This window comes from Phyllostomus discolor, chromosome 3 (genome assembly GCF_004126475.2).
Source record: "Phyllostomus discolor isolate MPI-MPIP mPhyDis1 chromosome 3, mPhyDis1.pri.v3, whole genome shotgun sequence".
Taxonomy (NCBI): domain Eukaryota; kingdom Metazoa; phylum Chordata; class Mammalia; order Chiroptera; family Phyllostomidae; genus Phyllostomus; species Phyllostomus discolor.
In genome coordinates this window covers 113,654,731-113,674,782 of record NC_040905.2, presented here as the reverse complement: position 1 = coordinate 113,674,782, position 20,052 = coordinate 113,654,731, and the positions used below count along the sequence as shown (strand labels likewise).

The window sequence follows — 20,052 nt, the reverse complement described above, 5'->3', positions numbered from 1 at the left end:
CTAGACCTGACCCAACAGACTCAGTAACACAGAGCAGCACCTGGCTACCCGCTAAAGAGGGAGCAAGTAGAGCATTGTGCTGGCTAAAACCTGCTGTCACCCATCCAAATGTGAGGATGGTAAGCATCACAGAAAAGCCCCAAAACACCTGAGCAGATGAGAAAGGAGATAGGAGGTAAGATGAGCACTGAGATTTGAACGACAAAAAGTGAGTGCTTTGTAGTTATTAGTGGTGTTTGTTCATGTGGTAGACAGTAAGGCATGATTCAAGCATAAAGAACAACATAGCCCTGATCAGTGTGGCTTAGTTGGTTGGGCATCATGCAGCAAAACAAAAGGTTACCAGTTCAATTCCTGGTCAGGGCTCATGCTGTGGGTTTGGTTCTGGGTTGGGGCACATATAAGAAGCATCGGATCAGTGCTTCTCTTGCATCGATATTCCCTCCCCTTATTACTCCCTTCCTTCTTCTCTCTCTAAAAATAAATAACAATCTTTAAAAAAGCAACAGAGATGGCATTGCAGAGCTGCCCTTGTCTCTGCAGAATTTAAGTATCAGATGTGCTGTTTCATGCCCACAACATGAGGGATGTACAGGAGTTCAAGGCTGATGCTGCAGCAGCCCAGCCCTGAAAACAACCTGGTCAGACAAAATGTGCTACCAAAATCCTACCCAGGTGAGTGCATGTGTCCAGCACATGAGAGTGAGCCTTAGAACAGGCAATGGGCTCAGTCCCTGTGGCTGGTCTGAGCGTGAGGTTCATCCTGGAAGCTGCCAGGGCCTACACCTAAGTACAGTCCACTAGGAGAAAGCCCACACCATGAGCTTGGAGCCTCAGAAAGTTTGGGGTCCCTGATACATATTCTATCCAGTGGTTCTCCACTGAGGCAATTCTGCCCTCTTCCCACCCTTGCAATGCCTGGAGACATTTTGGGTTGCAATGACCAGGGGAGGAAAAGTTTTTACTGGCATTTGGTGTATAAGGGCAGGGATACTGTACTACCCTACAATAAACAGGACAGTTTCCCATTTGAGAGGCTCTGATCTACCCTCGTAGACTCTACCATCCCTTCTGCAAGAAGATGCCCACCAGTGTTTGGTGATCGCCCTCAAAGTACTCAGCAGTAGGGCAGGCCCTGTGTGCAGTGAGACCATGCACTGCTGTTTAGAGAAGGAGAGAGAGAGAGAGAAGCCCAAGCATACGAGCTGGAATCCATGAAACTGCAGTACCAGCCTTAAAAGGCATGTTAAAAAAAAAAAATCATAAGATTGTGTTTGGGAAACAAGAAACTTATACCTATGACCTAATCAGTATAAAATGGCAGTATTAATGAGGCCTCACACTAAGACGGCCAACCAGGGCTGTGGACTTTACACTGAGACAGGAATGAGCAGAAGAAAGTACTCATGCCCTCCCGAGCCAAATGGTCATGCAAGGGGGCAGGGTCGTGGGGAAGTGGGCACACTACTGGAGGTGAGGGGACACCCAACTTCCTCAGCAGTCACATCCACACTTCAACCTCCCAGAGGGTAAGGCACCAACAGGGTGAAGATGCATTCATCCCAACGTCTCAGCACCACCCCCCTGCTCTGGAAAGCAAACCCTGACCCCAACAGCAGCCCCAGAGTCATGGCCCACAGACACGCCATCAAGGTGCAAGGACACCACCTGCTCCCCTTTTCAGTTTTCCCTGGACTCCTGCCTCGAAACCCACAAGTTTGGGCTGGAACTCGGCTTGACGTGGCTGTTTCCAATGCCGGCTTTGGACATTTCACGTTGCTGTGACAGTATACCCAATAATTTCTTCTGATTTAAGTTTTTTGTTTGTTTAGTTGTTTTTACTAATGACACAGCTCTCAAACAAGAACAGGGATTCCAAAGACACAACTAGGAGCCCCTCTGTTTTGCCACGAGGGACACCCTGATCATTCCACAACACAGCAAGCCACGCTGCAGAACGAGAACACACCGGCTGGGAAAAACTGCGTGTGAGGAGAAGCGTCTGAGCACAGGCACCCTGTTCCCCTCCCCATGGGGAAGCCACCTCTCTAGGAAGGAGGTCTCCCCCCCCCCCCACCCCAGACAGCAGGCAGGTAAAAAGCATTAAGACTTAATCCCCTGTCTTTATTCCTAGCGTTGTCCCCTGTGGGTGGTCTAGGACTGAGATCCTGCATGTTCTGCATACTTCACGGCACAGGTGGCAAACACAAGGCCTGTGGCTGAATCCACCCTCCACCTTGTTGATCCAGCCCGGCACCCTGTTCACCTGGCGGCAGCGCCCAGCTCCTTGTCCCTAGTTAAGGAGTAGTTACATTTACACAGTCCTAAAATTACATTCGGGCCCTTTGAGGCACTGTGAGGCTGCTGTGGCCCCAGTGAAAGTGAGCCTGACAACCCCTGCTTCATAGACTGCCCCATGAGATAGGTTTAAGCCAAGGCTTCCCCACCTGTAAACGGTAATACACCTGATGCTAACATCTTACTTTACAAGATGCCTGGCAAGTTCATCAGCCCAAAAGCACATTTCCAGCAAGAGGTTCAGAGGCATTAATAAGCCTCTCCTTTAAGGGACACAGGCCACCTTACTGTAATTTAGCATAAACTAGTCAGTCACCTTACTCTGCTGTTGGCAACTGGCCCACACATCAGCAATGCTCTGCAGGTGCAGAATGCTCTGGGGTCTGAGCAGAGCCCTGCCTGCTTTGATTTCAGGGGACCAGAGTCCGGGGAGAGACCACAGTGAGTGGCAGAGGTGCTGGAGGGGGAGGAGTGGCACCCTGGACAGGAGGAGAGGAGGGCAGGGAGAGGGCGCTGGCAGCACCCATGGTGCACAGCCACCATCAGGCGCCACCTCAAACCTCCCACGACTCCGAGAATCACCCTGGGAATCTCTCTAGTCCCTCCCCTGCACCCAGCATTGGCAGGCACGTTCCGTTGTTGGCCACAGTTTCCAGCATGCCGCCAACTCCGCATCCTTAGTCCCTGGGAGGGTCAAGGGCAGCCCTGAGACTGTAAGTCGCCCAGCAACAGCTTAAGCTGTGGAGTGACATCTCAGAGTACACCTGACTCTCTGAAGCCACGGTTTTCCTGTTATTTCCAGAAAAATATATGCACTCATTTTATGCATCAGAGTTTCTTAAAGGAGGTAATCAACTAACGTTATTACCCAGCTACTCAACAAACACAGCCACTGTGCCAGCTAGGGTCCGGGGACATGGCTTTAGGCAAACATGGTCACTGCCCTTAAGAAGTGGCATCTTAATGGGGTGACCAGCCTGATATCATTCACAGAACTAGCTGGTTAAAGCTGTGAGGGTAGCTCTTGGCAGAGCCGGACAAGTGTGGGGATTACGGCGTAGACCCCTGGCTGCTATGATCCAGCATGGGCTGACGAGGGGCTCAGAGGGAACGGTTGGAGGGCTGTGGCACTGTCCAGGGGCGGGGGCGATGAGGCTTGGCTGGGAGGGAGATACCAACATAGAAGAAAGTGAAATGTAGGGCAGGGCAAGCTAATCATACATCACACATTTTAAGTTTCACTTTCCCTATGTTTCAGATTCAAAATACAGCAGCCTTCATGAATCAGAAAAAAAAACCATCATTCTGAAATCAACATCCACGTTGAATACAGAAAAAACTCTGGAGTTTGGAAATGGCGACAATAGATGATGTAATAAAGAGATACATGGACACGCACACATGCACACACACACACACACCTGTCTGTCCATCACAAGCTTTATGAGAAATGACAGGCCCTCTGCAAGCACCTCATGGCAGCTTTAATGGTTCAAGGCAAGTGCAGTACTCTTGAGACCATGCTGCCTTTTTCCCTTCCTCAAACAAAAGTTACAGTGTGTCCTACCGTGATAATCACTGTGAGAAAACAGCAGGGAAGGGAGATAGGAGTATTTGCATGGGGATGGTGTAAATTTAACAATCAGAGAAGTCCTCACTGGGAAGGTGACATCTGAGCAAAGACCTGAGGAATGGGAGAGCCGTAAAAGACACCTAGGGGGAGTTGTTCCCAGCCCGGACTGGACAGTGCAAAGGTCCCAACGCACACAGAGGGTCCACCTGGCCCACGGCACAGACCACCTCCAAACCTTGGGTGCCGAGCAGGGACCTGGGCACCTCTGAAACATCCCTTCTGGGCACCTCAAACTGCAGCGTTGGGGCCCTGAGAAATGGAGCTGCCCATGAGGACCCAGGCACCTCCTGAACCAGAGTCCCTCATGACAGCCTAACCAACACTGTACTGTCCAGCATCAGCCCAAGGCTCTGAGATGCTGGTAACAAACCACTGCCACTCCCAGAGCAATACAGCAGCATCCCCTCCACTCCAGCACGTGGGCACGATGACACAGAAAACTCATCAGGAGCAGCTTCCTCCTTCGTGGAATTGTGTGATTTCCTTCCCACCTTGGCCACATTTGCCAGCCAAGCACCTCAGGCCACAAGAGCAGTCAGGCCCTCTCCCAGATGGAGATGTTCAAAGGGTCAACTCAGTGCTCGGGCTTTCTCTTCCCACAGGCATAATTCACTGGCATGCGTTTCATAAATAATTTTACTTCTGCATTTAAAAAAACGATGGTTGCAATATTACCTTGTAAAGCATCTTAAAGCATCAACTGTGAAATGAAAAGTGAATGAAAAAAGCCCTCTTCCAGTATGAAAAGTCCACATGTTTATTTGTACTATAGCTGTTATTCTAAGGGCTAATTTTGGAAACATCTTGAGGCAGTATCCAAGCTGCACAAACAGCATTCTGACACCTCGAGGATCTGGAAGACACTTGCTGACCGGACACCAAGTATTGGGGTGGGTGGGATCTGGTCAAGCTCCTGAGGAGCCCCCTTCCAGCCTGTCAGCCCTCAGCCCTGCAGGCGCCAGCACAGTCCGGGGAGCCTGGAGGACCCAGGGCTGCAGGTGAATCACTCCCTCCCAGCACAGCCCACTCATTTGGCCGCCTGTTTGGTGACCTGAAATTATGGTAAGTAAACACTTTTGGTTATTCAACAGCTTCTGAAATTTCAATCTCTAGAGAAATTTAAAGCAACAAAACCATAGGTGTGCCTGTCCTTCAACCCTGTCCCCGCTAACAAACGGAGCTGGTCACAGAGATTATCTCAGCATGGCTCCCTGCCCAGTCCACAAGTTACGACAGTTGGCCTTTCTTCACAAAGACGTGCATTGCACTTTCCTCACACTCAAGGGAAGGCTGTGGTTATCCATGCTCCCCGTGGCCAAAGCGCTACATCAATGCTTTTCCTTTCTCACAGGCTGTGCCCCAGCCCCCACTCTTCCTCCCCTACTTCCCCACTACCAGCACACCATTCATCTCCCACACCTTTTCACAATGGACCCCTTCTGTGCTTCTCTCTCTTTCCTCTGTGTACTGTCAGGACAAACTCCATACCTGCATTGCCAAGGAAAACTGGGGAAGGTGTGGCCCCCAGCACAGCTCTATCAAAACAAGGAGGACGATTGCTGCCAATGAACTTGGTCAGGAAGAGTCAGCCATCAAACCGGCACCTTTGGAGTCTCTGGAAAAGTGGGTCTCACCATGGCCACTCAACTCAACCAATGTCAACCTCCTCCTATACCTGTTTAGCGTGTCATGGTGAAATTGGAGAGTGAAACCTGCCACCTGCTGTGCCGCCAGCCACACCTTTTCAGAGCCGGCGCACGGGGTTCTGGAGAAGACTACAACCATCCCTTCGCACAGCATCTCTGACAGGAAGATAGGACAAGTTTTAACCCACTGACTTTCAAAGGAACTTGGAAAATACAGCCATCTATATAACCTGTAGACGTCAATATAGTTCCTGTGTAATCTGTAGACTTCAATTTGTTCCACATAATTTGTATGTAAGAACTTCAGAGTTCCAGCATTTTGGACTTCATGAGTACTGGGTCCAGCAGTCTCCTTTTAGAAGTAGAAACTCTCAAGGGAAAATTACTCTGAGATCAAATTACACTTTCATAGCCACCAAAAAACATATCAAGCTCCATTTAACTATGTAGTACCTTGCTTGGCCACTAAGAGAGTTTTAGGAACATATCAGCATCAAAATATTCAGTACCCAATACGCAATCCTGTTCAACGTGCCAAATATTCGATTGACAAATAGACTGAAATGCAAATGAATTTGGGGCAAGGAATAAATGACCTGTGGATTTTTTTGGATTTCTTTTCCCCCTGCCATCAAGCCTCACAGCAGACACCTTGTGTCCTCCAAAGTGGCGCACAACAGCTTCCCTACCTGTCAGTAGATGGGAGCTGATTTTTAAAATACAGAGCCAAGTTTTTCAAGCATACCTCATAGTCCTTAATTACCTGGTGGCAGGAGAGTGCTGCACTGAGCAAAGGAGAAGTGGAGAAGTGAGACAACTCCTTCAGGTTTCAGGAGGCCACTGCAGGGGTCTGGAGGAGAAGCCCACAGGAGGTTGGCAGGGCAGCTCTTGGGGCTCCTGCATCTGTCTACACAGGGAATGGGGTTTCAGATGAAGAGGAGCTTTCTTCTCCAAAATGCTTTACAGAGTTGTGCTACGATGGGAGACTCGTGATTTTTTCTCATCCCCCATTTTGAAATGAAAATACTTGACAATTACAGGTGATTTACCCATTCATATCCACTAACATAGTTACCGAGCACCCCACCGAATGCCCAATCCTGCCTGAAACCCTTCGGATTAGGAGAAGAGACCCTGAGTCAGAGCCACGAGGCCAACGAGCAAACCTGAAGCTTGAGTGATGTTCCTCAGACCCTTCTGGATCTGACTTTATCTGTCTCTTTATCTCTTTAGAAAGGATGAAATGCAAACCAAGTAAGGATTCCATGTGAAGACTGAGCTGGGGGAGTTTGCAGCTAGAATCTGGGTCAATATGATGAAGAAGTGTCTTTCCTTCTGAAGGGAGACCTTAGATCTGCACAGGGACCAAGATTCAAAGCTGGGGGCCTATACCCCATATTTCAGCAGCTACAACTGAATTCTTAAATGTATGTTGGCTCTTTGAGATTTTTGAAGTTTCCACAAACCTGCTGAGGAAGAACCTTAATTCCAGGATATCACAAGAATAAATAGCCAGACTTACAGCAAGATGGGCATAGGTGGACACACCGTACTTCCACGCACAACTAAGATTAGAACAACAACAACTTAGAAGCAGAATAACACCCAGAACTGACAGAGAATTTATCAGAATGGAAGTCGGACAGCCAAGAAGCTGAAGTAGACCCGTTCATCCAGACTGGTAGGAGGGGCGGAGAAGAGCAGCCGGGCTCGGAGAACAGGGAGAACTGGGCATATAAGGCAACCAGGAGCGCATAAGGCATCTGGGGGGCACAAGATCGCAGCGGGTGGACCCAGTGAGGCAGCGATTGTGGACCAGGGCAGAGCTCGTAACCAAGGATCCCAGGGAAGGGACTGAGGTCCCAGGAGAACGGAACTACCCCGCCATTGTTCCCTCCCACCCCCACCCCCACCTACAACGTCACAATCTAGCGACTGGGGTGCCCGGGCCCTGGTGAACACCTAAAGGCTTCCGCCCCTCACAATAACAGGAGCAAACCAGACCAAAAAAGAGAGAGAGAGAGAGAGAGAGAGAGAGAGAGAGAGAGAGAGAGAGAGAGAGAGAGAGAGATGTCTCAAACAGAACAGATCAATGCCCCCAGGACTCATCCTTTTGAGTGACCAAGAGATAGCCAATCTATCAGATGCACAGTTCAAAACACTGGTGATCAGGAAGCTCACAGAATTGGTTGATTTTGGGCGCAAATTAGATGAAAAAATGTAGGTTACCATAAAAGAGATGAAGGAAGATGCACGGAGAACCAATAGTGAAGGGAAGGAAAACTGGGACTCAAAACAATAGAGTGGACCAGAAGGAAAGAAAAAACAACCAATCAGGAAAAAATGGAGATATAAGAATTCAAAAAAATGAGGAGAAGCTTAGGAACCTCCAGGAACATCTTTTAAATGTTCCAACATCTGAATTATAGGGGTACCAGAAGGGGAAGAGGAAAAGCAACAGATTGAACACGTATTTGAACAATAATAAGGAGAACTTCCCCATTCTGGCAAAGGAAATAGACTTTCAGGAAATCCAGGAAGCTCAGGGAGCCCCAAAGAAGTTGGACCCAAGAAGAAACACACCAAGGCACATCATAATTACATTAGCCAAGGTAAAAATGAAGGAGAGGATCCTAGAAGCAGCAAGAGGATAAGGGGACAGTCACCTACAAAGGAGTTCCCATCAGACTGTCAGCTGATTCTCAAAAGAGACCTTACAGGCAAGAAGGGGCTGGAAAGCAGTATTCCAAGTCATGAAAGACAAAGACAGACCTATATCCCAGATTACTCTATCCAGCAAAGCTCTCATTTAGAATGGAAGGGCAGATAAAGTGCTTCTCAGATAAGGTCAAGTTAAAGGAGTTCATCATCACCAAGTCCTTATTTTATGAAATGTTTAAAGTGACTTTATCTAAGAAAAGAAGATAAGGAAAAAACATGTTATAGTAAAAGGACAGCAAACTCACAATTATTAACAACCACACCTAAAGCAAAACCAAAAGAAACTAAGCAAACAACTAGAACAGGAACAGATCCACAGAAATGGAGATCACATGGAGGGTTAGCAACAGGGAGTGGGAGGAGGAGAGAGGGGGAAAAGGTACAGAGAATAAGTAGCATAGATTGTAGGTTGAAAATAGATAGGGGGAGGGTAAGAACAGTATGGGAATGTAGAAGCTAAAAAACTTACAAGTATGACACATGGACATGACTAAAGGGGGGGACTGTGGGTGGGAGAGGGTGTACAGGGTGGAGGGGAGTGAAGAGGGGAAAATGGGACAACTGTAATAGCATAATCAATAATATATATATATATATGAATAAATAGCCAGGCTGGTGTGGCTCAGTGTGTTGAGTGCCGGCCTGTGAACCAAAGGGTCACTGGTTCTATTCCCAGTCAGGGCACATGCCTGGGTTGCTGGCCATGTCCCCAGTTGGGGCACCTGAGAGATAACCACACATTAATGTTTCTCTCCTCCTCTTTCTCCCTCCCTTCCCTCCAAAAATAAAGTAAAATAAAATAAATAAAATAAAATAAACCTTTAAGGGGAAAGAAAGAATAAATCCAAAATCTTTTAAAATATATTTATTGATTATGCTATTACAGTTGTCCCATTTCCCCCCTTCACTCCCCTCCACCCTGTACACCCTCTCCCACCACAGTCCCCCCCTTTACTTCATGTCCATGTGTCATAAGTTCTTTAGCTTCTACATTTCTCATACTACTCTTACCCTCCCCTATCTATTTTCAGCCTACATTCTATGCTACTTATTCTCTGTACCTTTTCCCCCTCTCTCCTCCTCCCACTCCCCTGTTGCTAACCCTCCATGTGATCTCCATTTCTGTGGATCTGTTCCTGTTCTAGTTGTTTGCTTAGTTTCTTTTGGTTTTGCTTTAGGTGTGGTTGTTAATAATTGTGAGTTTGCTGTCCTTTTACTATACATGTTTTTCCTTATCTTCTTTTTCTTAGATAAGTCACTTTAACATTTCATAAAATAAGGACTTGGTGATGATGAACTCCTTTAACTTGACCTTATCTGAGAAGCACTTTATCTGCCCTTCCATTCTAAATGAGAGCTTTGCTGGATAGAGCAATCTGGGATGTAGGTCCTTGTCTTTCATGACTTGGAATACTGCTTTCCAGCCCCTTCTTGCCTGTAAGGTCTCTTTTGAGAAATCAGCTGACAGTCTGATGGGAACTCCTTTGTAGGTGACTGTCCCTTATCTCTTGCTGCTTCTAGGATCCTCTCCTTCATTTTACCTTGGCTAATGTAATTATGATGTGCCTTGGGTGTGTTTCTTCTTGGGTCCAACTTCTTTGGAGCTCTCTGAGCTTCCTGGATTTCTTGGAATCTATTTCCTTTGCCAGATTGGGGAAGTTCTCCTTATTATTTGTTCAAATACGTGTTCAATCTGTTGCTTTTCCTCTTCCCTTCTGGTAACCCTATAATTCGGATGTTGGAACATTTAAAGATGTCCTGGAGGTTCCTAAGCTTCTCCTCATTTTTTTTTAATTCTTATTTCTTCATGCTTCTGCTTGGTTGTTTCTTTCTTCTTTCTGGTCCACTCTCTTGTTTTGAAGTCCCAGTTTCCTTCCCTTCACTATTGGTTCTCCGTGCATCTTCCTTCATCTCTTTTATGGTAATCTACATTTTTTCATCTAATTTGCGCCCAAAATCAACCAATTCTGTGAGCTTCCTGATCACCAGTGTTTGAACTGTGCACCTGATAGACTGGCTATTTCTTGGTCGCTCAAAAGGATGAGTCCTGGGGGACTGATCTGTTCCTGTCTGTTTGGAGACATATCTCTCCCTGTTTCTCCTTTTTTTTCTTTTTTTCCCTTCTGGTCGCTCTTGTTCAGGTGAGGGGCGGAGCCTTTAGGTGTTCACCAGGGCCGGGCTCCCCAGTCGCTAGATTGTGACGTTATATGTGGGGGTGGGGGTGGGCTGGGGGCGGGATGGGAACAATGGCAGTAGTTCCGTTCTCCTGGGATCTCAGTCCTTCTCTGGGATCCTGGTTTGCAAGCTCGCCCTGGTCCACATCGCTGCCTCACTGGGTCCGCCAGCCACTGCTTGTGTACTCTGGGTCCACTGCTTTGTTCTTGCGCGCCCCAGATGGCTTACACGCCGAGTTCGAGCCAAGTTCTCCCCGACCTCCTCGCGCCACCTACCCACGCCCGCCTGCCCGGCTCCTCCTCTCCGCCCCTCGTACCGGTCTGGATGACAGGGCTACTTCACTTCTTGGCTGTCTGACTTCCATTCAGATAAATTCTCTGTCAGTTCTTGGTGTCATTCTGCCTCTAAATTGTTGTTGTTCTAATCTTGGTTGTGCGTGGAGGTATGGTGCATCCACCTATGCCTCCATGTTGCCGGAAGTCCCGATCCAAAATCTTAATCATTAGTGTCTAAACTGTGTAAACCTTCTGCATATGAACTATTCATGGGCCTCGGGTAGACAATTACAGTTACAGGTACCAGTAGAGAAGGGCTATATTACAGAACTTAAGAACACACACTCTGCTGGGTTGAGCACTGCCTCATCGCTGTCCTCACCTTGAACAAGTCATATCACCTCTCTGTGGCTCACACCCTTTACCTCCCAGTCAGGGATAAGAAGAAATGGGAACTCTGAGGCTTGCTGTGAGGATTTGATGAGTAAATGTATGAAAGCACTCAAGCTAGGCATGCCAGGAGCACGTTTACAATTAAATGACACAGAAGATAACAGACAGAAAGTTTCTCCAAAGCAAGGGGCCATCAAATCATAAGATAGGCCCCTCAAGCCCTTTCCAGGTGCTATTTATTCATCTGTAACTAAAACTGAATTAAGTATATACTGTATCACCAGGCTCAGTTCTAACTGTGAGTCAGATAAAACAATATAGGAAGGCTGAGATCCCCTAACACACCAGCAGAGGAATCAAGATCAAAACCAGGGCCTTGTATGGGCAAGATGCTGTCACAAGGCCTTAAGGCTCCAGCCAGCAAGAGAAACGATCCCAAACTCAAAAAGGAAAGATGCCTTTAAGTGCTGCCTGGGCAGAGTGTGCTCTGGAGCTCTGAGGGTACCTGGACAGGTACCCTCAACATACCACACAGAGGGAACACCTCCCCCCCAGACCCTGTGTAAAAGGGGTAGGAGGCCACCATCAGACCCAACCAGCTCATCCCTAAAGGGACTCTACTCAGGTCAGCCTGTGCTCACCGACAAATGACATTCTGCTAAGAACCTCCTCTTATCCCAAGAAAATTCACAAATCTAGGCCCACCACAGAAACCAGTCAGAGGGTTGGGGCAATAACCCACAGCAGCCTCTCCCACACCCAGACTCCCACCATGAAGAACTAAAGTAGAACAGCAAAACTAAGGACCAAGTTCCAGGTCTGTGACATTGACCCCACCCCCTAAGGGCTACTGGGTGCACCAGCAACAGACACACATGGAGGCGCTTTGTGAATGAAGTATGCTGTACACTTAAGGGGAAGACAGGACATGGTCTTACTGACTAAGGTGGCGGGAGGGGATTCTCAGGCCAGGGATCCTGCCTGCATGTGCTCTAAACAGGGACATGCCACATGCTCTGCCCACTTTGGCCTTTGACTGAGGGCAGATAGGAGCTGTTACACATGAGACAAGTGGTCCTTGATGCTCTTATGCAAAAACAACCAATAGCAAAGTATAGCTGTCCTAACTAGCGTGAACCCACACTTAGGAGCTGAAGCTCCAGGTGGTGTCTGGCCGATTTAAATGAAGACCAGACTAAGACTTCTTGTTCTGGACCATAGAAGAGGGTGACGAAAGGACAAGAAGGGAAGGAGAAATGTTCAGTGAGTGCCCTCCACCTCGACCCCATCAGTAGTCACCTAATCTGTCCTCCCACGGTCTCCTCCAGCCCCTTGGAGTCTCTCACCCAGCAAGAGGCAGGCAAAACAGGCAGAGTACACTAGGTTCAGCTGCCAGCACCTGGACATCCAGTCCTCAGGGTTAACTGGTCTCAGGACTCAGTAAACACCCATGTCTGTGCATTTACTAACTGCACCATCAACTTTGCACATGTGTCACCACAAACATACTATGAAATGCTCAAGTACAAGATTTGTGGCACGAACCCAGATGCTCTGCTCACTTCCTATACTTTGAAACTGTCCAACGGTATACTTTACACACCATGAACCTGATTAACACGGACATCAGGATGCAGGTTACCTCAGGGCCAGAGAGGGAGAGATGACAATCAGGAAGGCCACTTGGCAGGGCTCCTAAGAACCTAGCAAAACCTTATGTTTAAAGCAGGGTGGTGGGGCACATGCAAGTTCATACTCATTCTTTAAAATTTCTAGCCCTGGCTGGTGTGGCTCAGTGGATTGAGTGTTGGCTTGCGAACCAAAGGGTCGCCGGTTTGATTCAGAGTCAGGGAATAAAAATAAAATTTCCATATACTTATTTACATCCCTTATAGATGCAGCTTTAAATACCACTGCTCAAAATAAAATTAATGTCATTTTTTTCTACTTCTAAAATCATAAATAAATTTAAGTGCTTACCATCTGCTATGCACTCTTCTGACCATTTTACATGTGTCATCATGGCTACTCCTCCAAACAAATCTTGGTGTGTAAACCACTAGCATTCTTTTCACAGGTGGGGACACTAAAGCACAGAGCAGGTCCTTGTCCATAGTCACACAACCAGCAGTGAAGCTGTATTCAAACTCCTTGCTCTCAACACTTCTCAGTTAGTACCAGTTAGTACAGGGTGCATGTGATACTGATACTCCCTGTCAGCCGGAGACTGAGGAATAGGGGTGGTGGGGCTAAGTTGGCAGGACCTTCTTGGGAAGCAGTTAGTAATCATCACCATGTAATACCTTAGACTTCTCTGCCCTTCTGACCTGGCACATTTATCTACACAGAATCTGGCAGGAACCATCAGAAATTCAGAATAAGATTTATATTAAGAAAACATTCATTGAGAAATGACCCCTAACAACTGAAAACAGCCTATGTAAATGTCTACCAATAGGACCATGGTGACTCTGGTTCACCCAGAGAGGGAATACTAGGCAGTGTGGAGCGTGCAAGAAATGCCCCTGAAAAATGTGAAGTGAAAAGAGCAGGAAAAAAACTGTCAGGTATACAACAGAGGGCCTAATTTGTTTAAAAGACAGAAAGGAAACAATGGTGACCTCTGGGTGAGGGAGAGACAGACCATCCAGTTGGTTCACTGTAACTATTAATCTTGAGAACGACAAAGGACAAAAATCTCACATAGACATGGTCAGCAGAAACAGCAGGGGAGCTCCCTAAGGGTGGGCACCTGGGAGGGACAATCTCATTGCCCACCTGCTCACCTACCAAGAGACATTGGTGATACCACCTGGGGCCTAAAGACCTTTTGAACTCCCTTCCAGGTTCACCAGCTCCTACATTCAGGAAGGACTCAGATGTATAAGGAGTATTTGCTAACAAGCAGACTAATAAACTAGTAATGTCAGACACGGATCCTATGGGAGGAGCAGAAATCAGTGGGGACCTGGCATGGAAATCCTACTTATGCTTTTCAAGCCTGTCATCCTGGAGCTGCATGAGAAAAAAGCAGCAGCACTTCAAAGGTAATTAATTCAATCCATACACTGAAGATTCCCGTATGCGTAAAAAGCTTTACCCAGTAAAATCTACTATCAGTCAGAAAACAATACTATAGACAGTCTCCTGCTTCTCTTTTGCTAAAATTAATAACATATTAAAGGTGACAACTAAAGGAGAAACTGAGTTTCTAACCTAAGTCATGTAAAATACACATCAGTTCAACACAAACCTTTCCTTGGGAATTACATTTATGCAGCAAACATTTTCCCCCATGATCTAGTTTGGGAATCTGAGCAACACCTAACCTGATCAAAAATAGATTATCTGTAAGTAAGTGACAAGGTGAGGCCACCAGGTGTTGGGCCAACACGTTTCCCTCCTCTTTCCCACTCTCCAGCTTCTGACCCCAGCACCTTACAGGAAACCCTCTTCAGCCTCCAAGACTACAAGGCCAAAAACTAAAATGAAACCTAAAGCACGTGGTACTTCCAGTGAAATGAGAGTCTTTCTGTGGGGCTCCAGCCCTGCCAACCCCTCCTCTCCAGCACCCCTCCCCCTCTCTGGTCCCCTCTGCTGGGCTGGGGACCCTCGGCACTTCCCACCCCTCCCATTGCTGCAGCAGCCCCATCACCTTCCCCTCACTGACCCTGACGCACCAGCTCTGCCCTGTCCTCCTGTGTGCTTCAACGTCAGTGTGGACTGAGCTGCACTCTGCCCTTGCTGGCCCACGGCCTGTGTACCCCCGAAGAAACGGCAGCTCCCCAGGCAAGGTGCAAGATCCTTGAGAGCGGCACAGGGACCTGCGGGAACTTCCTACTGCCCTCAAAGGCCCTGGATTTCCCTTCCCCTGCATCAACGTTTCCCACACATCAACTTATGCCCACGGTGACACGGATAAGTGTTCTAATAAGCCCAACCGGCTGTCCTGTAGGGAAAATGCCAGACTTTCCCTTTTTAAAAATCAGAAGCTTCTCTCTCCTTGAAACACAACACAAACAAACAAACAAGCAAATGAAAAACACACAAACAGACCCCTAGAATGCCACTGGCCATAGAAATAAATGTCATCTGGCAGGAACAACCCTCCAAGCAATGTAAACTTCCCTGGCTTGCAATGCAGAAGACCGAGGATTTCTAACCAAGGATGCCTATCCTGACACCTGAAAAGGCACCATAAACAGAGACGCTTTCCTTTCCTGCACTCCTTCAGCACAAGTTTTGAATGACTTTCTTAGACACAGAGACTTTGTCACAATGTTAACGGCCACCTCCCACAAGAAAACTTCCCAACGTCATCAGCATGCAGAGAGAGATCTATTGTGCCTAACATGACATTCAGGCACACCTCCACCGCTCACCAATTTCGAGCCTGCCTGCCAGAACCAAGAAGAGGAGGAAGAGGAAGATGAGCAGGGCTGGTAGCCAAGCCAGCCTATCTTTTGCCTCGTCTTGGCCAACTCCGAGCACCTGACACACGCTTGCAGACTGGCCCCAGTCCCGGGTGAGCCCTCAACAGCCTGAGAACTCTCTGCCCACTGCCAGGAGCCGTCACCATCATTTTCCCCAAATGCTTTTCCCCTTGTGTCAGTGTCCCATCTTCCTCCCAACCATTCCCAGCTTCATAACCGCTTGCTTTTCCGAGGGTGGTGCGGAAAGGAGACGGGAGGGCAAAGCTGTAGATGGGTGGGAAAACAAACAAGCTCACGACTTTCCCAAACTGCCTAGCTCCTGAAGTCAGGCCAGCAGAAACTCCATACTCTGCTCTTGGTTCAATCGAAAAGCCGCAATGTACCAGCCCACAGCTTACTCTGTGGCAGGAGGCAAAGGCCCTCAGACGATAAACAACATGTAGCTTCACGGGACAGAAAAGAGCTGGAAGAGAACAACATCTGAGAGCCTACCACCTACTCTCACAAAGACCCGCAGCACAAACGCATCCTCCCACCTGCACAGAAAGTGCCAAGAAACCAGGTATGCAGACCTGAGCTGCAGGCCACACAAATGCCGAGGGGATCACATGCTCTGGAAGGACGCAGTCCACTGCTGGCTGGAAACCAGCTCTATCAGGGGGTTCAGGTCCACTAGCACCTGGGGACACCTCTGTCCCTGCAGAGTTCCCGGGAGTGTCCGTGTGTGCAAAAAGGGGCCAGAGACGCAGGCACCTGGGCCCCATTCCGCCTCTGACCCAGTGACCCAGTACATGGAAGTCCGAAGCCCTCCAGGTGCCAAGTGTCTTCATCTGCAAACGGGAAGAATCTAACAGGGTAACGAGCATGAAGGTCCTCCCAGAATAAGAACCCTGGGGTCATGCTAGGACCCCAAACAACACGTCAGGGCCCTGGGCCCAATTCCAGGCAATCAGCACGAATCCTGTTTCACCAGGGCAGTGACAGGCAGGCACCCTGACAGGAGGCACCAGGGCACCCACCTCCAAGGCGGTCCTTCCTGGGCCCAAGACTTCAGCCTCGTCACCAAAACATATCAGACAAACCCAAACTGAGGCACAGTCCACGAAATACCTCTGACCATTACTCTTCCGAAGCATCGTGTTTGTGAAAAACAAGGAAGGTCTAAAATCGTCCTAGACCAGAGGAGACCAAGGGGCATGGCGACCAAACACAATGTGGTCCCTGGATGGGACCCTGGAATAGAAAGAGGATGTTGAGGGGGAAACGGGTACAATCCCCAAACACGTTTGCAATTTAGTCAACAGTGGTGCCCATGACAACTTCTTGGTGTTGACAGGTGACAGGTGGTTGTGCAGATTTCACGTGAGGGAAAGTAGGGTGATGGGTATTTTGGGAACTCTGTGTTGTCTCTGCAACTTTTCTATATAGCTAAACTTACTCCAAAATCAAGTTCTTGGTAAAAGTAAGTTTGTTTGGAGGCCATTTTGATAGCTTCGAGCACATTTAAAGGACCTGAAAACATCCTGTGTCATTAAAACCCTGAATCACAGTCACTGCTCAACACTAATTTGAAAAACAGAAGGCCACCAAAGGAAAATAGTACACTTGAAAAGGGCAAAGAGCCGAACACAGTAAAAGTTTAGTATAAACTTCCTAACTCCACCACCTTTGCCAGCTCACACTGTCCAAAAGACCTCCGTGTATGAAGCCGAGCAAGTCTCCCTGGGCGAGCATTACTGGTCAAGGCTGGCCTCCCTCGTCGCCCCGGGGAGAGGAGCTGCCTCCCTTCTCGCACTCCTGCTACACTTGGCTACTTCCTTGCTCCCCTGCCCTCTGGGGGCCCCTGCCTTCTGGGGGCCCCTGCCAGGTACACTCTGGGTCCAGGTTCTTCTGGCTCCTCTCTGGAGCAGCCCCGCAAAGGCCAGCCAACCCTCCTGGCAGGGCACTGCCCTCCCTTCAGGCACCGTTTGTAGTGGCCATGCTGTTGACTGCTTCCCCTCAGCCCCTGGAGCAGGGTGGTGCTTGGTGGGGCTGACAGAGTGGTGGCAGCGCATACGGGCTGTGCCCCACCCACTAAGCTGTGGATTCAGTCCTCCTCACCCAAGGATTCCTTCAGGCCAGGAGTGTGGAGCCCTGTTCTGTTCATGCCTCTTCTCCTAACCCACCACCAGCCCATCCTCACGCCTTCCTACCCCAGAGCCACAAGGCTCAGTGGCAGCAGCTTCTGGGATGAAAACCTTTCTAAGACTTTCCTTTGTAAGTGGCGGTGGAGGGGAGTCAGAAAGAAGGCATTTAGATGATAACTTTTGCTATTTCTTAAGGAGTCGGAACGCAACATGTTCACAAATAAAATTTGTATTTAGATGTATACTTTTAAATTTGAAGCTGCGTATCTGATAGGAACCAGCTAGGTACTTACAATCAGCAGAAGACTATAATTATGACCAATGAAAGAAAATGCCAAACTGCAGGAAGAAAAAAAGGAGCTTACAATGAAAACAAGGGTAGTAAGCGCTAAGCTTCTGAGATTGCGCACTGAGAGAACAGTTTATTTTCTCCTCCTCCAGTCCAGCTTAAGTCACAGGCCACTGGGAAAGAAAAATGCAGAATGGCTGAGGGCCCACCCTCAAGGAAGGAAGCTAGTTAATAATGACAAGACCTCATAAATGACCAGTTATCAAGCCTCTTAGCTTGCTAACTTACCTGCTTCCCCAGCATCTGGCTGCCGTGCCTTTCCAGAACATGGAAAGACAATGGATGTGTAAAAACAGAGCGTAAGAACACGGATGAGCCCTGGCTGGTGTGGCTCAGTGGACTGAGTGCCAGCCTGTGACCAAAGGGCCACAAGTTCGATTCCTAGTCAGGGCACATGCCTGGGTTGCAGGCCAGGTTCCTTAAGAGGCAACCACACACTGATGCTTCTCTCCCTTTCTCCCTCCCTACCCCTCTCTCTAAAAATAAACAAAAACCAAAAACCAAAAAACAAAACTCGGATGAGCAAAGCCAGTATTCGGGCAGTTTTGCCAAAACTGGGCTCTTCCCATCAGTTCCCAAAGGAGAATCCACGAAGCACTGCTTGGCAGCCAGTGCCAGCACACACGGGTCTACTGCTCCCTTCTACTCCTGCTCTCAGCCAGGCTGAGGGTGCTCTGGCTCACCATGCTCGCTCACTGCTTGTCCTTGCATGGATGCATGCGGGAAACCCGGAGAAAAGGTGGGCTACTCCTGAGACAGAGAGTCCTGAAGTCCCCCAGGATGACCAGCCACCAACCATTTCAGGAGGGTGGCACCTCTAGCACCTGAGGCCTCTGACACCTGGGGGTGCAACCGGGGTCTGTATGTGGCTGTGCCCACCCATGGAGCACATGCCCCTATGGGACAGGGCACTTAGAAATTAGAGCAAAGCTGAGGCCAGGGAAAAGCCCTCTCTGACCCTGCCCAAGGTAGCAGAGAGAGGTGTGCCAAAGGGACCAACCATCATCATGGGGACCGTTTCCCCTCACGTCCCTCTGTCCCAAGAAAAAAGCAGCTTGGCTTCTGGTCTCAGGGACTGCTAGGGTGATCCTGAAGCTCGGGGATCTTCAAGAATCAGTGCTCCAGATGGGAAAACAGCTGCCATGGGAGGGGCCGCCTCCTATGCTAGGTCTGCATCCCCAGGGCTGGCTCCTCTGCAGATTAGGTACCCAGGCTCCAGCTACGTGAGGACAGTGGTGCAAGCAGGCCTCACCCACCACGTGGCAGTGCCAACACGGACAGCTCCAGCCCACATACTGTGTGCTTGATACTAACCATTGGTTAAACAAGACTTCACCCAACATGTGATCGCCAGGACTTCCCAGGAAGGGCTGCAGCCTAAAAAGGAACCAATGGCTTTGAAACATAGGCTCTCAAGGGTCAGATAATGCATGTACAGAAAAAGGACCCATCCCCCTTTTAAATTCTTTCCTTAGACAATGAAGAAGTGGACAAGAGGTCCATGTTTTCAACACTCTGACTTCTTCCTACTTTGCAATGCTTTCATTTTAGGCATGAAATTGGCAACCAACAGTTTAGCATGAGACCCTGCATCCCTCAAACAAATAACAAATACAGCTCAGAATGCATGGGAGTCGGAACAGACACGCAGTATGCAGACAGGGTTTTGTTAATAAACTCCCAAATGGTAAGATGGACAGGCATGTGACAAATACACCACAGGAGCCCAGCTAGGAGAAGCAGGAGGAGAAAGCGTGATAGGGAGTAACAGAAGCCATGTAGGGACTCGAGGTTTAGAAAAGTGAGGACATAACAAGGTGCAGAACCTGTTTGAGAGAAACAGAGCACTAAATATATGACAAAACCTGGTGGAGATGTGGGGGTGTGTCACGAAGAAGCAGACTGGTCAGAAGAGACCTCACAGCCAGCTTGGGGGAGCGGAGGGAGACTGCACTGAGGGGAACTTCTTCAGGCAAAGAGAAAGGGCCTAAAGAGAGCCTGGA

General features: G+C 48.6%; 1 protein-coding gene and 1 long non-coding RNA gene across 3 annotated transcripts in view; both read right to left on the bottom strand.

Moving 5' to 3' along the window:
- PDPK1 (3-phosphoinositide dependent protein kinase 1) overlaps positions 1 to 20,052 on the bottom strand; it is a 79,494-nt gene that overhangs the window by 54,269 nt on the left and 5,173 nt on the right. The gene's annotated exons all lie outside the window — the stretch shown is intronic.
- Positions 9,420 to 14,710, bottom strand: LOC118499287. The gene is made up of 3 exons (XR_004901815.1): positions 14,044 to 14,710; positions 12,441 to 12,445; positions 9,420 to 9,470 (listed from the first exon to the last, which is right to left on the bottom strand). It is a non-coding gene; the product is annotated as an uncharacterized LOC118499287 (long non-coding RNA).